The sequence below is a fragment of the Perognathus longimembris genome, chromosome 1 (assembly GCF_023159225.1).
Source record: "Perognathus longimembris pacificus isolate PPM17 chromosome 1, ASM2315922v1, whole genome shotgun sequence".
NCBI lineage: Eukaryota > Metazoa > Chordata > Mammalia > Rodentia > Heteromyidae > Perognathus > Perognathus longimembris.
The window spans coordinates 138,969,844-138,986,067 of NC_063161.1; positions in this window are offsets into that span (position 1 = coordinate 138,969,844).

Below are 16,224 nucleotides of genomic sequence, written 5' to 3' on the forward strand. Positions count from 1 at the left end.
ACAATAATGACTCACACAAAAGAGTGGCTTTGCTTGAAGTGTCTTCTCCTATCTCCCCAATTCTAGCACCCTCACTCACCACTCCCCCTCCCCAATTCAAAGCTAGCATGCTCCCTGTAAGAAAGAGAGCAATCTTTTTTATGTTGTTATAATTAGCAAGGTCCATTTCATCATCAGATTATAGAATAGGATGCACTGTTAAAAAAAAAAAACACAACAAACACCCTACCATAAAATAAAAAGAACTCAGGGACGAAAACAGGAGAAATGGCCATTTTAATTGCATGTTTATTCTGTCTTTGCTTTCCCAAATTGGTTTCGTTTCCTCTGAGTGGGGGAAAGTGACAGGGTATTCACAAGAGCAGGGGTGGGGGGCAGGGTGGAATCCAAGGTTTACCAGCATTTGAATTACCTCCGGACGGTTTGGCGGCCTCTAAATTTATACCCTTGAAGGCACAGCAACAAGCCTTCATCTCCTATGGAAGAAACTTGAAAGCATGCCAGAACAGGACCTCCGTCCTTCCTTCTCAGAGTCCTGGCACGCAGAATCACCCAACAAAACAAAAGGCATTTGTGAAGAGCCGTCCAGGAAGAAAGATTAACAATATAAACCAAGCCCAGGGAGAGGGGGAGGAGGAGAGAGAGAAAAAAAGAAGCCCCTTAAAATGGTTTTGTGCTTATTTTAATAGAACTTGTACAGTTCCTGAATATCCCCTAATCAAAACCAAATGCTTGTTGTGGTACAGCATTCTATCTTTGTTCACTGGTAATGCCCACTCTGCTTGGATGGGGGAATGCTGGCTGGCTGGCCGGCTTATCTTTCTACCAAGAATAAACAGTGTTGTCCTCAAGACTGGAAACCCTAAGCAAAAGCCTCCATTGGCAGCTGGACCTTGTTCTTCAGCAATCGGCACATGCTTGATGAAAACCTCCCTCCCACCTCCCCTTGCTTTTAATCCTGAAATTTGTCAGGGAACAGGAATAGAAGAAAGGAGCTCTCTCCATCTCGGTCTCTTATTCAGTGTGTCAGTCCATCTGTTCATCTCTATCTAGTTGCTTTCCTGCTCTTGTTCCTCACATATTTTCTCTGTCTACCTTGGCCCTTCCAGTCAATTTCTGACTCAATTCAGAAAATCGGTCAGCTTCCAACTTGATCGGCTAATGTCGTCTGACCTTGACTTGATGAGTGCTGGAAAGATTTCAGCCTTTTAAAGAATAAATAAATAAATAAATTAGGATTGGCTTTTTTTTTTTTAATCTGCACAGAAGTACCCAAGCAAGTAACTCATGTTCTCTTTTACCTTAGACTTGCTGCTTTCTCCTTGAATATCTCAAACAGGGAGAAAATAATCAGAAGGACTGTGATGGTTACAGAGATATGACTTTTACTACCGGGTAGAAGAAATGAAGCCATAATCCAGTTCTGGGTTCAGGATCAATGTCTTTGGGTTGTACTGGGCAAAGTGATTAGCAAAGTCGGCAGTGTATTTTGTGTCTAACACTGGACAATTCTGTTCAAATGCTTGTGTTGTGTCTAAAGCTCCCTGCATGGGGAGGGGGCACAGAGAAGGAAAGAAACTCAGATGCACAAGATCTACACCTTTTCATGTCGCCCCAGCTCCTCGCAGCACAAATTGACTTTGTAAGATAGGCTCTGAAAATGAATACCCAGGACATCACTCTGTGTTACTTTCCTGTGAAATTACTTTTCTGAATGAAAATATTGAATTCCTTTGAAAGCAAGTAGTATAATATCTCTGGAAATGAAAATCCTGTGGAAATCACAAAGGGAAGAAGACTGAAGGATATGAAAGCTTTCTATCTCTAAATGTTAGTCAGGCTCTGGACATTTTTTTTTTTTTACTTTTTGCAAGACAACAATCATAACTGCTCTTTCTGATGTTGATACGTTGGATGCTAGAATCTCCCAAATACTTCTATTATAGATTTATGTCTAATCTACAATAAACAGCCAGTATAATTATCTTAATTTACTACAGTATTTGTATGCACTAGGCATTTTTGTCATCTACTTGCTTGGCAAGTCTGACCTGCAGAATTTTCCTTGTCTCAAGGGGAATGCATTGACTTCGCACCAGGCATCTGGCTGTCACTAAAAGAGCTTCTGCTGCCGTGACAGATGAACGGAGCAGACCCTTCTGAGGAGCTCTGGTGTGGAAGAGAGTCGTCCCCCCCACCTGCATAAGTTACCTGGTTGCTCTCCATTATCCTCCCGATCATCTTGAAAGGGACAACTCCACCCTTCTTGTTACTGTGACAGGTTCACCAGCTATAGAGGGAATTTCCTGCAAATAAAAATACCCTATACATTCTATTCCCCCTTTCCATTTTCTCTCTCATGTAAGTTCTTCTAGACTGAAGCACCTGACACTGCATTTGGTATCCCTTATTCTTTTGTTTGTTTTATTTATTTTTTTTGGTAAAGAACAAGTGGCTATTGTCAATTGAATACATTATAAAATACCTTGCTCAGCTTCAGCCCAGATCATTACACAACAGGCAGGGAAAAGAACAGCTCACATGAAAGGGAGGATAATCAAGGTAAAGTGATTCCCAGAGTATTACCTTTCTGTAAAGGAGACAGAGCCCTCGTCCCTGATGGAATGTCAGGTCTGCCTGACAACCAGACAGGCTACAGATTAGATGGCTGGTGTGCTGTCAGCCATGTTGGAGAAATGTGGAATAAAGAGGTGTTGGGTGACTCCGCCAGTAGCTGGATTTCCAATGGCTTTAGGAAGCTTGAAGATGGTTCTGCTTTTTAAATGGAAGGTCAAGAGAAAATTTTTGAACTATGAAAACAAAGTATGGTGATCCCTGGAATATCACATGGTGTCCCTACAAGAAAGGATGCTTTACCTCCTTCATTTCATTTTGTGGATAAAATCTTGGTGCTCTCTCTCTCTTTCTCTCGCTCTCTCTCTCTCTTCTTCCCTCCCTCTTTTCCACTCATCTTCCTTCTTCCCTCCCTCTCTCCTTTCCCCTCCCTCTCTCTCCTTCCTTCCTCCTTACAAGAAAGTTTATAAAAATGATTTAAATGATCAATTTTATGTTTTACCTATTTTCCCCAATAAAAAGCAGGAACCAGAATTCTTGGTTGTCTTATAAAAACAACACACACACACACACACACACACACACACACACACACACTCCATATTATGTTGAAATGTAACATATATAGGAAAAGTCCAGTAATCAGATACAAAGATGGCTAAGCATGAAGCATAAAATGTGCAAAGGACAGAAGATTTGGGCGAATGCTGACCATGTGAAAAGTTCCTGATTATTCTTTGCTTATGCAAAAATTTCCTGGAAGATGTTCAGGAAAGATGTGGTAGCCATTCCTTGGGATTTCACACTTATTTTTAGATTGAGCTAAAGAACTCATATATATATATATATCTTACTTATAGTTATTCTTATAGTTTTATAGTTACTTCTTCATATATATCTATCACTATATAAATTTATATACTCACATGATCCAGTCAATATTTAGTGGTCAAAGAGCATTCATGGATTGAACTGGTGACTTGTTTAGGTTCTGTTGCTCCATTGTGTGACTCATGCTTTCTTCCTCCGAGGGTCATGTCTCCTTGACTCTCCTTCCTTATCCCTTCATTTTCAGAAACTTTCAATATCCTAATCAAATACTAGTGGGGATTAATATGCTAGTCAAACTTCCGATATTCATTTTAACAATAGTAAGAATCCTTAGACTCACTTAGCCAAGTGATGATTGTCGTGCTTCTTTTTTTTTGTTTTTTATTTAATACATAAAGGTGATTCTACACTCCAATGTGTTAAAGATTAAAAAAAAAAACAACAACTCAGGTGTGTATTGCTTGATATGACCAGTGATTATATTCTTTCAAATGATGACAGGAGGAACACAAAGGTGCAATGCCTATGTGCCTCTGATAAATATGAAAAAATAATTATTGAAAGGAACTCCAGAAAATGGAAACAAGAGGTTTTGTTTTTGCTTGCTTTTCTTTTTGTCTTGTTTATTTATCTGCCTTTGGGGGGGGGGGGTCAGAAGGGCACAGAAATGGAGAGACAATGGGTGAACAAATGCAGCAGTGAGGTTCACTAGACACTGTGTTGAAAATGAACCATACAACTTATGGGTGGGGATGGGAGGGAAGAACTGTGAGCAAAGGAAAGAAAGGGATGACATTGTTTGAAAAGAAATACACTCAATTACCTGACTTATATAACTCTAACCTTTATAATGACAATAAAAATATTTTTAAAAAGTAAAGTAAAAAATTATATAAATAATATGAAATAAAATAAAATTAGACCCACTAAAATAAACAAAACATTTTTTAAAGAAAGGCATGAAAGACAAAAATGAATATACCCTGAGCAATTTTTCCAGTGGAGTAATGGCATGAAAGAGAGAGCATTCCATCTACTTCAGGAACTATCATGATCTCTGTTCAATTGGCAATTATATAAAGCTAGATTCCTTTAGTAAGTTTATAGGGTAGGAGGTGGAGTGAACAGAGACAAAGTTGGAGATGATAAATCATCTTCTGGGTTGCCACAGGATTATTGGCTAGGGGTCATATCTGATCTTAGAATTTTTTTTCTATGCTTAAGTAAATTAAAAGCCATTAACAGTCAAGTGTATGCCACCCAAGCTCTGTGTAGCTTTTGAAACACAAGTAGTTAATTAGTATAAGTAAATGAAGCTTCAAGGAGAAGAGACCCAAGCACAACATGAATGCATTTCATTTACTAGGTAATGCAGAAATTATAGGGGTGAAAGATACACTGGGGCATTGACATTCATTAGCAGTTAGAGGCCCCCGGTGCTGCAGTACCCATCTACAAGGGGACTTACTCCTGAGGAGCATTATATGACTGCATCATTTCACTAAATGGTCTAAGTAAAAGTATGCTATAAACCAGGTGCCAGTAACTCACTCCTGTAAGCCTAGCTATTCAGGAGGCTGAGATCTGAGGATCACAGTTTGAAGCCAGCTCAAGCAGGAAAGTCGGTGAGATGCTAATCACCAATAACCCACCAAAGTGGAGGTGTGGCCAAAGGGACAGAACACCGGCCTTGAGTGAAAAAGCTGAGGGACAGTACTCTTAAGTTCAAGCCTCAAGTCCTGATACACACACACACACACACACACACACACACACACACACACACACACACACACACAGAAATGTACTGCGGGCACACACATGGTATATGATATTTCAAATACATAAAGCACAAATATATAGTTATCAAGAAGAGCTTATATAAGCTCTTATAAAAGTAGGCATCAATCCATGAAAGTTTATTTTCATTTGTCTAAGTTAGCAATGTAATGTGAACTGTCTTAAATTGGGCCTTTTGGATCACCAGCCTCACTTTAGAATATTTATTTTATGTTCTCATAAACTGGACGTGTAGATGGATTCCTAATATTAACATCCTAGTAGTTTACTTTTAAATTGCTCTTGGTTCAGAATAATTGGTTATTAGTTGCAAAGTAATTATTTTCTAGAACATGTATGTTGAGTTCCTTTTGGAAACATGTACATAAACATTTTCTTATTCTCTCCTCCTTCTCTTCTTCCCCCCTCCCTTCTTCCTTCCTTCCATCCCTCCCTCCCTCTCCTGCTGTCGTGTTATGGACTGTGAATCTGGTAAAGAGGAAGAGACATATACAGCAATGATCACACCACAGTATGGCCAGTGTCATGTTAAAGCTTACAACTATGTATGTAATTTCAAGGGCATACTGACTTGAAGGTAGATAGTTGATGTCACAGAGGAATTACTGACAAAAAGTTAGTAACTAGGTTGAGTCTTGGCGCTAGTTTGCTCTGTTCAGACTTTGGATGAAATATCAAGCAATAGAAAAAAAACATTCTAAATTTTCTAGTCCTATTTTAAAGCAGACAAGCAAAGAGATAGAACTTACTTTTGTGACAAAGTTAGATTATCCCCACTTGCTCTCTGTTGAAGTTGCTTTTCATTAGAAATACCTTTGAAAAAGCCAGAAATGAGCTGACTTAGTTACTAAGTTCAATTATTGAAAAAAGAAAATCCAGGATTTTCTCATGTAGACTACTGAACAAAATAAATAAATAAAAGGAAATACCTTTCTAATGGTGTTTGGGGATAAAGGTCTGCCAGTGGAGGTACATGTGTGTCTTGCAGAGCAGCGGGTAGGGTGTGGAAGTGGCTATTATCAGGTATTTGAAGACCTTGCTTATAGTCGCAGCGTAAGAGTAACTCTGGAGAGGGAGGTCACTTTCCACCTAGTGAAGAAATAGCAACTGAATGAATCTTACCTATACAGTACGATAGTTAAAAATATATCTGAGGTGGGTTACCACCACTTTATTTTGGAGAGTATTTAAAAGATCTGTTGGAGCTGGACAGGAAAGATAATGGGTTATAATCTAGTTCACAACTTTACACCTTTTGAATATAAAACCTCTGGGGTACACTTCCCTTCAGTTCAGTGTTATAAAAAAGGGGAGGATTTATAAAAGATTATCTGTGAAGCCTGTCAACATAAAGATTTTAACAAAACAACCAATAGCAATTCAGTTTAATTTCTACATGCCTGCTGCATGCTTTTTCCCTTAAGAAATATAACACAGAAATGTACATATGGACACAGAAATGTACATATCTGCAAGTGATATAGAGGACTTTTTAAACTGTGTAATCCATAAAGATTCACTAATAACAATCTTTCATTCATGAACTTCATACATCTCACTTTAATCTCCTCATAAACTCTTTTCATTTACTCACCTTCAAGCTTTCTCCAAATCTCAAGAAATATCAGATGTACTGTGAACCCTATTCCTTACTTTGAATACTATATGTCTAATACAATACAATATATAGTGTATAAATATATAAGTACATAAAAGATACTAATATGTAATATATACATATATCATAGTATATATATAATATCTAGCATGTACAACATATTACATACAGCTTATAATACATATTATATACTACATAGTATACTCAACTGAATACATACAGTATATAACATATATAGTATATTATATGTGCCATGTATACTATGTATAATATGCAGTATATTATGTATACATAATATATTATTATGTGTTATATAGTATGTAGTACATACAATACACATAATATGTAGTAGATATACTATATTACAACTAATATAGTGTATACATATACACATATATATTATGCATTTCACCTGGAGGCTAAAAGAGATTTCATCTTCCCAGAAGTCAGTGTTTATAATACCTGCTCCCCTGTCTATCTTGCATTAGATTTGTTTGTCCGAATTTTTTTTTCATAGTGTAGAGAAGCTCTGTGTTCTTGGTACTTATGTTCCCAGAGCTGATCTAAAATCTTAGCACATGGCAGGCAATCGGTTTATGCTGGGAGAATAAAATAAAGTTGATATTATGAGGTGCACATTCATTCAGAGTGAAAGTCTGGGTTCTTTCATGGATAAAAGGATCTCGTGGTCACCCCCACTGCAGTTCCACTCTGGCTGCATTCTCCTTGTGGAGCTCTTGCCAGACTCTTCCTGTCTTCTGAACAAAATCACATGCCCTTTTCTCTCATGTCTGTAGCCATCTCCTCAATGAACGCCATTTATAATGGCAATTCTACAGAGCCTTGACTTTTTGCTTTTCCACTCTCATAACACGCACGACTTTGACTAGTCTCCATTTTGTTTGCTTGCTAGTCATTTGTTGCCCTTACTAGAATCAGACCACAGGAGGGCATGCTCTCTGTTGACTGCTTTAGCTGCAGTCTTTAGAACCATAGTCTGCTCCACAGTATGTTTTGCATATCTTCCTTCAGTCTTTACTTATTCTTGACAGTGTGCTGAGCCTTCTCTGGACACATGCCAGTTTGAGACAAATGGTGCTGTCTTGCTTCTAGGGCAGGAGTCCTACTTGAAACTCCATAGTCTCTCCTCTGTACTGGAGACCTCAGGTTAACAACCTATGATTGACTAGAATTGGAAGGTTTCAGCCACAGAAAGGCAGCCATAGAATTAGTGATGTGTCTTTGTCTACAGATGATAGACAGATAGGTAGGTAAATGGATAGATAGATAGATCAGGAATCATAAATATAGGAAAAAAAAAAGACAGAAGCGTGTTTATTTTTACAGGGGTCTCATCAACCAAGATTGGAATGAAACCCCATTCTCTATTATTGCTAATAAATTAAAAAAGGGATGATAGCTTCCCTGTCCAAAGAACATTAGGAATTTAAAAGAGCCTTTGTGGATTTTTGTTGTAAGATGTTCATGTGGTGGCATGCACCGTACTATCCTTCAGTAAGAAGTACTCTGCATTGATCCATTGAATTACATCCTAATGTTGTGGAGAAATTTATAGGTAGAGATTAAAGTTTTACCCAGGCACAATAACAGTTCTATGCAGTCCATTTCTTTTAGCTGTGAGCCTTATCTTTACTCACATGTATAATAATTTAGAACCTCTGGCTGCCTATTTTCTGCGATAGCAGATACATACGTGTGTGTGTGTGTGTGTGTGTGTGTGTGTGTGTGTGAGATGTCAGATATATACATACACACATATTTGGGTTGGGGTTTTTGTTTGTTTAGTAAAACCTTGGAATATAGCTTGGGTATGATGTATTTGCGTTGACCCTTAAGTAGTCATATTGTAAAAGACAAACAGACATGGTTTTCAAGAGCTATGAAACATGTACTAAGGCAAGGAAAGAGAAGATGGCTTTTCAGTGTATTCATTGAACAAATACTTATGGAGCACCCCCTGTCATACCAGCACTGTCCTAGGTACAAAAATAGAAAAATGGTTAAATCAAGCATTCTACCCTTGAGGAAACCAGTGTTTCCCCAATGTCCAAATGGACTTACGGAGACTTGTTGGCAGAAGCAAAAAATAAAGAGAAGAAGAAAGAAAGAAAAGGTCATTGAGTAGAGAAAATATAAGAGATTACAATTTGGGCTGGGTGAATTGGAGATGAGAGCAATACATCTAAATTGTCTCATTGTGCTTTGGAAAGAATTGAACTAGCTGTGCTCTGGGTGGGGTGGGGTGGGGGGAGGGAGAGGCAGTGGATTATAACAGTAGACCAACATGACTTGGGTAGGAAGTCTGTTGTCTACTGTCTACTGGGAAGTATATATTTGATACTTCAGAATGTGAGACCTTGCATTTTTTTCCTTAAAGTTAGGACGTCTTGCCAAGTTTCTGCTTAGGAATTCTGAACCGAACTTCAAATGTTCAGGGGCTTCTGTTTTAAACACATTTGGAGTTGTGGCTTCTTGCTCAGGGAAGAAAACCCCTTCAAGTACATCAAAGAACTGTGAAAAAAAATGACACAGAATGTTGACAATTTGTGTGAGAGCATCAAAACCAGAAAAATTGTCTCTGTAGTACACACATATTTCAAAGCTAGGTGGGGGAGGCTTCTGTTGAGAGACTTCTAGTGCTGTACAAAACACCACAGACTTGGAAAGTAATTTAACACATTCACTGTACCTATAACATGACCTGACTTGCCCAGCAATTTCAAATCAAGGTCTAGAAGACGGTTTCCTTGGTGAGTGACCTTTAAATAAATTGTGAATCTTCTCATTGCTCTGCCCAGGTGAGAAGAGTCAGGGAAGGATGCACAGGGAGAAATCTTCTCAGAACATCAGAAGCTATTTGACCCAGGGCCTTGGTGAAAACTGCTTAAAAATTCAGGCTGAATCTCAGTGGTCTGGGTCTTGTGAATGGCGATGGAAGAAGATTGTCTGTGTTGAATCAAGACCTGTCACTCCTTAAGCCTCCTGAAGACCCGGTAAAGGAAAGTGCAGAGTAAAATCCACACCTTCAAAGGGTGAACTGACTATTAAATTCTTGACACAAGATCATGGGACTTGCAGCCCCATGGACCTCATCTCAAGCCCTAGTTTCATCACTTGAGAGCTGGAAAGCCTCAGGCAGGGTTATTTAACTTCAGTTTGCAAATGGAAGCAATTACATACCCATGTTCATTGCAGCATTGTTCACCAGAGCCAAAGGATGAAATAGCACAGACGCCATACAACTGACAAATGGATCACGAAAATAAAGGATAAATACACAATGGTGTATTATTCAGTCATAAAGAAAGAGATTAGGGGGTTTGCAGGGAAATAGTTGGAACTGGAGCTCACCATGTTAAAGTGAGCCAGGTTTAGAAGGACAAAAGTTGATGTTTTCTTTGATATGTAGATGCTAGACCTAAATTTATAACATAAAAGGATAACATCAAATATACCTTTACATATGTGCGTATATATGTACACATATATACGCACATATATATACATACATAAAACATTTTTATAATTGTGAGATTGTTTGAATGGAATTGGAAAAAAATGCTAGTGGGTGAAAATCAAATTTATTGACTTTGTGTGTGAAAATGGTGTAACAAAACTTAAAACTCATTGAAAGTGGTTGAATGATAGGGGTAGGAGGTTGACGAAAATCAAAGTAAGGAAGAGCATTAATCTGATGGAACTCCTGAATATTCATGTGTGTAACACAAAGGTAAAACCTCTTTGAACAATTAATATTCACTTTTGAAATAACAGGAATATAAAACAAAGTCTGTCCAGGGAGTCTGTGCTGTGTGAGGTGGGGAGTGTAAATATAGTCAAAATATTTTATGTGCACGTGTGAAAATGAATCAGTGCATCTTGTTGAGATTGGATGATAAGGAGTCAGATAAGGGAGTGTGACAGAGGGAGTGAGTCTGATCAAGGTACAATTATATGCACACACATATGGACAAATAAAAATGAAACCCCCGATACAACTAATTGACGGTAATAAAAATGTGTGACCAAAAGAAAATGGAAGCAATAATACCCATCTCACCAAGTTGTTGCTTGCCTTGGAGATTATTAGATGCTTTTATTCTTTTCTTTTCTTTTCTCTCATTCTTCTTCTTCTTCTTCTTCTTCTTGTTTTATTATTGTGCTGGTCCTGGGCACTGTCCCCAAGCTCTTTTGCTCATTGCTAGCACTCTGTCACTTGAACCATAGCTCTATTTCTGGATTTGGGATGGTTAATTAGAAATAAGAATCTCACACACTTTTCTGCCTGTGCTGGCTTTTTTTTTATTTCAAATTTTTATTATCAAACTGATGTACAGAGAGGTTACAGTTTCATACATTAGGCATTGGATACATTTCTTGTACTGTGCTGGCTTTGAACTGTGATCCTCAGATCTCAGTCTCCCTCTTACTTAGGATTATAGGCAGGAGCCACTGGCACCTGGTAAGATGCTTATGTTCTTATCTTAAAGCTAAGTAAGTGTTTTTTATTCTCCCTCTTGCTTCCTTTTTTGTCTTCTTTATGGGGAAAAAAAGTAATCTTAGAGTTACATATTGATTTCAAGGAGGTAATCACATGTATGCCAGTTTAAACTCTCCCTTCCCTGGCTAAGTGACCAGAGTCAAGTCGTTTAGCTTCCCTCATCTAGCTTCTAACCTACAAACTGAAGGTAAGATTGAGTTTATATACACTTTTAAACTGCCGTGGAAGAGCAAGTTTACTTCCTAGGCAGGAGGCAAATTAACAGAATGACTAAGAGGGCTTGCTTTGATTCTTTTTTTTTTTTTTGCCAGTCCTGGGTCTCTTGGACTCAGGGCCTGAGCACCATCCCTGGCTTCTTCTCGCTCAAGGCTAGCACTCTGCCACCTGAGCTACAGCGCCCCTTCTGGCCGTTTTCCATATATGTGGTGCTGGGGAATCGAACCCAGAGCTTCATGTGTAGGAGGCAAGCACTCTTGCCAGTAGGCCATATTCCCAGCCTTGCTTTGATTCTTGACTTTCACAGTTCCAACATAGACTCCAAACCTGACTTGATGTATGGTTGTGGTTTAGTCACCCAAACTCATGATATCTCAGTTTTCTCATCTGCTGGCTAGGAATAGTTGTCATAGCTTGTGCTTTATAGATATGAAGAATAATTGAAACAATATCTGTAGGACATTTAGCACTTTGTGCCTGGCATGTAGGAAGTGCTCAATATAGTCTATCTTTCTTATCTCAGAGAAAGCTCTGTTGGAAAGCTCACAACTTGTGACCAGAAAATAGACAGAATTAGAAGATAAATCTCTGGGATTCAGGTTTAGAGAATGTAACTAGATCCTTCTGATATCTACCCTCTTGCAGCATATAAGCTAATAGTTGTTAGAGTACCATTTTGGGTACAGCAGCAACTTGCCATGTTAATCAGAATGGCTCACAGTTGGTAGAGTTGATCTTTCCTGGAATAGATTTATCACCATGGCCTCTTGGAAGAGTGCTAGGATTGCTTCTATCCAAGGTAGCTTATTTACAGCTTGAGAAGCTCTCCCTAGGTTGACCATTGAAGTTACCACCTACTGAAAACTGGGAGGGCTTTGCACTGCAGCAGGGTAACTAGAGTTGGCTGTACTGTGGGCCCAATGATCCTGTTGCTCAAATAACCTTACACTAGGTCCAAAGCTGAATTGACCTCTAAGAGTTGCTGACCACAATTCCTTGCTGCAGCCTTCCTAAGTAAGGAACAAGGTGAACTTTTTATCACTGATACAAATGGCAAGTTCAACTGTACTACCCTTCTGCTCTTGCTGGAATCTAGAAACATGGAAAAGAGCTTCTAACAAGGAAATGATAGGCAATCAGCAGTGTAGGTAGAAAAAAGAAGGCATGGGTAGAGTCATCTTCAGACTGCTGTTCTCTATATTATAAGTAATTAACAAACAAAACTAAGGGCTGGAGGTGCGGTACAAGCAAGAGAGCTCTTTCTGAGCAAGCAAGCTGAGCAAGATGAGGCCCTTAGTTCAAACTCCAGTACCATCATCACTAACAACAAAAAGTAAATTGCAAAGACAAGCTCATGATTTTTCCATGATGACTTACAAATGTGTAGGCACAGACACATACAAACACATACACACACACGTACACACACATTTAATTTAGATATCTACTTCTCTGGTCCTGAGAGAATATATTAGTCTGCTGTGAAAAAGTTAGCTCTGTTTATGAACTTGATTGCTATCACCATGCAGGAGTGCCCTAAACCTAGGAAATGATTGTCTTTCTAACATAATAATAATATTCTGAACCATTCCTTAAGTGTTTGCTTTTACCAAAGGAAGGACAGATATGATGTGGCAGCGGAGTGATGTCCTGTAAACATCACACATGGCTTTGGATTGCATTCATGTTACAACAGAACTCAGCTTTAGTATTAACCTCTCAAATGGCTGGCTTTACTTCACTCTTACTTTCTTTCCATAGATGATCTAAACTGTTTGCCAGAGTGGCCTCTTAAAAAAAAAAAAAAGAGGAGGTGACTACCAAAGTCATTTGCTTGTTACAGTTTATCTCACTATTTCCTACAAACCAAAGCCCAATTCCTTTGTACCTTGAGGTTTTTCATAACCCAACTTCTTCCTACTCATTGAATTTTTATCTCCCTATTATTACAACCAATGCTGGTGGCTAGCTATACATGAATGCTCTTCTGGGCTTCAATATTGTTTCTGCAGTGTGTGTTTCTTCTGCTCTGTGTGTGTGTGTGTGTGTGTGTGTGTGTGTGTGTGTGTGTGTGTGTGTGTGTGTCTGTGTGTATCTGTACTGTGGCTTGAATATAGTGCCCAGGTGTTCTCCCTTAGCTTTTATGCTGTACTACTTGGCGTACAGCTTCCATTCTGGTCTTTTGCTGCCTAATTGGAGATAAGAGTCTCACAGACTTTCCTGTCTGGGCTGGCTTTAAACTGTGATCTTCAGATTTCAGTCTTCTGAGCAGCTAAGATTATAGGTGTAAGCCACTGGTGCTTTGCCCACCCCCTTTTATACACCTGGCAAACCCTAGTTATTCCCTCAGAACAATGCTCAAATGTCCTTTACATTGGGCAGAGTTCTTGTCCAGTAGCCTCCGTGAGTCACTCATTTGAGCCTTCTTCACACACTTGGTCCATATCTCTATGGTGACTTTATGTTCTCACCTTCTAGACATGGAAATTAGTAGATCTTTATTCCCTTTGCAAATGTCAGCTTCTAGAGGGCTGGGTATAGGCTTTGTTTCTTTTGGTATCTTCATTGATTTAAAATGTCCAGCATGAAGTTGATAATAAAATAACCTTGGCTGAGTTAATGCAATAATGAGTTCATAAATTGTCAATCACTCAATATCTGGCTCCATGAAGGTACAGTTCAACAGCTGGCCCTCTGTTGGTTGAATAAATGAATGAATGAATAGATGACAACCTGACAGGGTTATTGTAAAAAAATCAAAACGAAAGGTATAAAGGCTTTGTGCGCTGTGAGGGGCTTGCCCAGGTGAGAGTATTACTGTGATTGCAATGAATCACTGTGAGTGCCCTCGCACTCACTGTGGTGTGGCCACAGGCAAAAGGCCATAGGAGCCAGCTTTCAGCTGCCTGACTGTCACCCCAGGTAAGGAAAAGGCAGCGTTCCATTGACTAGACCTGTAATGGGGTGAAAGTGAGCCTGCTGCTATTTCTTTCACAGCTTGTGAAGGCTATAATGAAAAGGTCTGAGACACTTTTTCTCCCTAGTCCTGGAAGAGAGTGTCATAAATGTCCAATTTACCACTGATTGCCACATTGGCCCAGGGACTCCACAGCAACAAGCCATTGAAACATAACTAACCAGAAGTGCACATAGTGAGAGAGTGACTCAACGTCTTTTATCAACTTGATTGAAGAACAAATGATGAATAATAGTAATCACCATTAATTGAACAACTTCTCTGTGTCATCTATGATGTTTAAATCTCATTTGGTTTCCAAAAAAATCATGGAAGTGGATATATTGTCATCATTTTAAGGAACAGAAGGCTAAATCTATTTGGGTGATATTTCTTTTTTTTTTTTTAATCAGTCAGCTACCACTGTATTATAGGGAGGTAACAAACAACCCCAATACATCAGTGTCTTGAGACAATGAGACTTTGACTCTTATTTATATTATGTCTACCACTGTCTGAGGTTGGCTTTGACTCTGCTCCATGTGTCTTCTTTGTTTAGAAATCAGGCTAAAAAATGGTCCTGATTTAGAATGTATCATTCTTGTAACAGAGGAATGGCCAGTCTCTCCAAGGCTTTGAAGCTCTTTTGGACTGTGCTATTCTGCTGTTCATTTTATTGGCCAAAACAAGTCAAAAGGCCAACCTTGAAGTCAGGTGGTAGGAATGTGTTGTCATAGTAAGGACATTTAGTTTCACAGTGATGGTCAGGAATAAATAACTGTTAAGGAATAATTAGGATGTGTGTGTGTGTGTGTGTGTGTGTGTGTGTGTGTGTGTGTGTGTGTGTGTGTGCTGAGGCTGAGGCTTGATCTCAGGTCTTTGAACTCTTGCTTGGCTTTTTTGCTCAAGATTAGCCTACCAGTTGAGCCACATCTCTACTTGCAACTTTTTGCTAGTTAGTTGAAGGTAAGAACACTTGTGAACTTTTCTGTTCTTTTTGGCTTCCAGTTGAGGTCCTTAGATCTCAGCCTCCCAGTAGCTGGGATTTTAGGCCTGAGCCACTAATTTCTGTCAATTGGGGCCATTTATAAAATTGCCTAGTAGGAGCTAGGATGAAAGTGAAGTTCTTCCTTCCTCAATTCTACATGCTGTCCTTCATACCAAGTAATCTGCCATGGGGCCTGACTTGGTTGTATTAAGCTTAGTGACAGGAGCCCTGAGGAAACTCTGAGATGTTGATTCCTGCGTGTGCGAGAGGAGGAAGCAGGATGACCTTCACCTGGTCACTTAATAGAACAAGATGGCAAGCGTGGGTCAGTAAAGTGGTTTTATGCCAGTTAGTGGAATTGGCAGTGAAAAACCTCCTCTCCTTTTTCAGCCCTTATTGCTCCAGTAAAATCTCCCACTGAACCCCCATAACCCCCTTGCTTAAAGTCCCGATTATTCCTTTATTAGAGCTCAGCCACAAGTAGCCCATGAATTTTTATGGCTTTTCCGGATCTCATAAGGCAATGGGAAACATCCAGTTAAACACAGTCACTAAACTATACCACAGGTTTATGGCCTGATGTAGCATTTCAGTGGTTTAAAAGAAGCCTTATCCATGCATCCCTTCTTTGAATATTCAATTTCCTCCTTGAGAAAAATGAGTAGTCAAGTTCCTATTTTTAACCTCCCTGGTTGTTGTAGCTTTGGGATGTGACCATG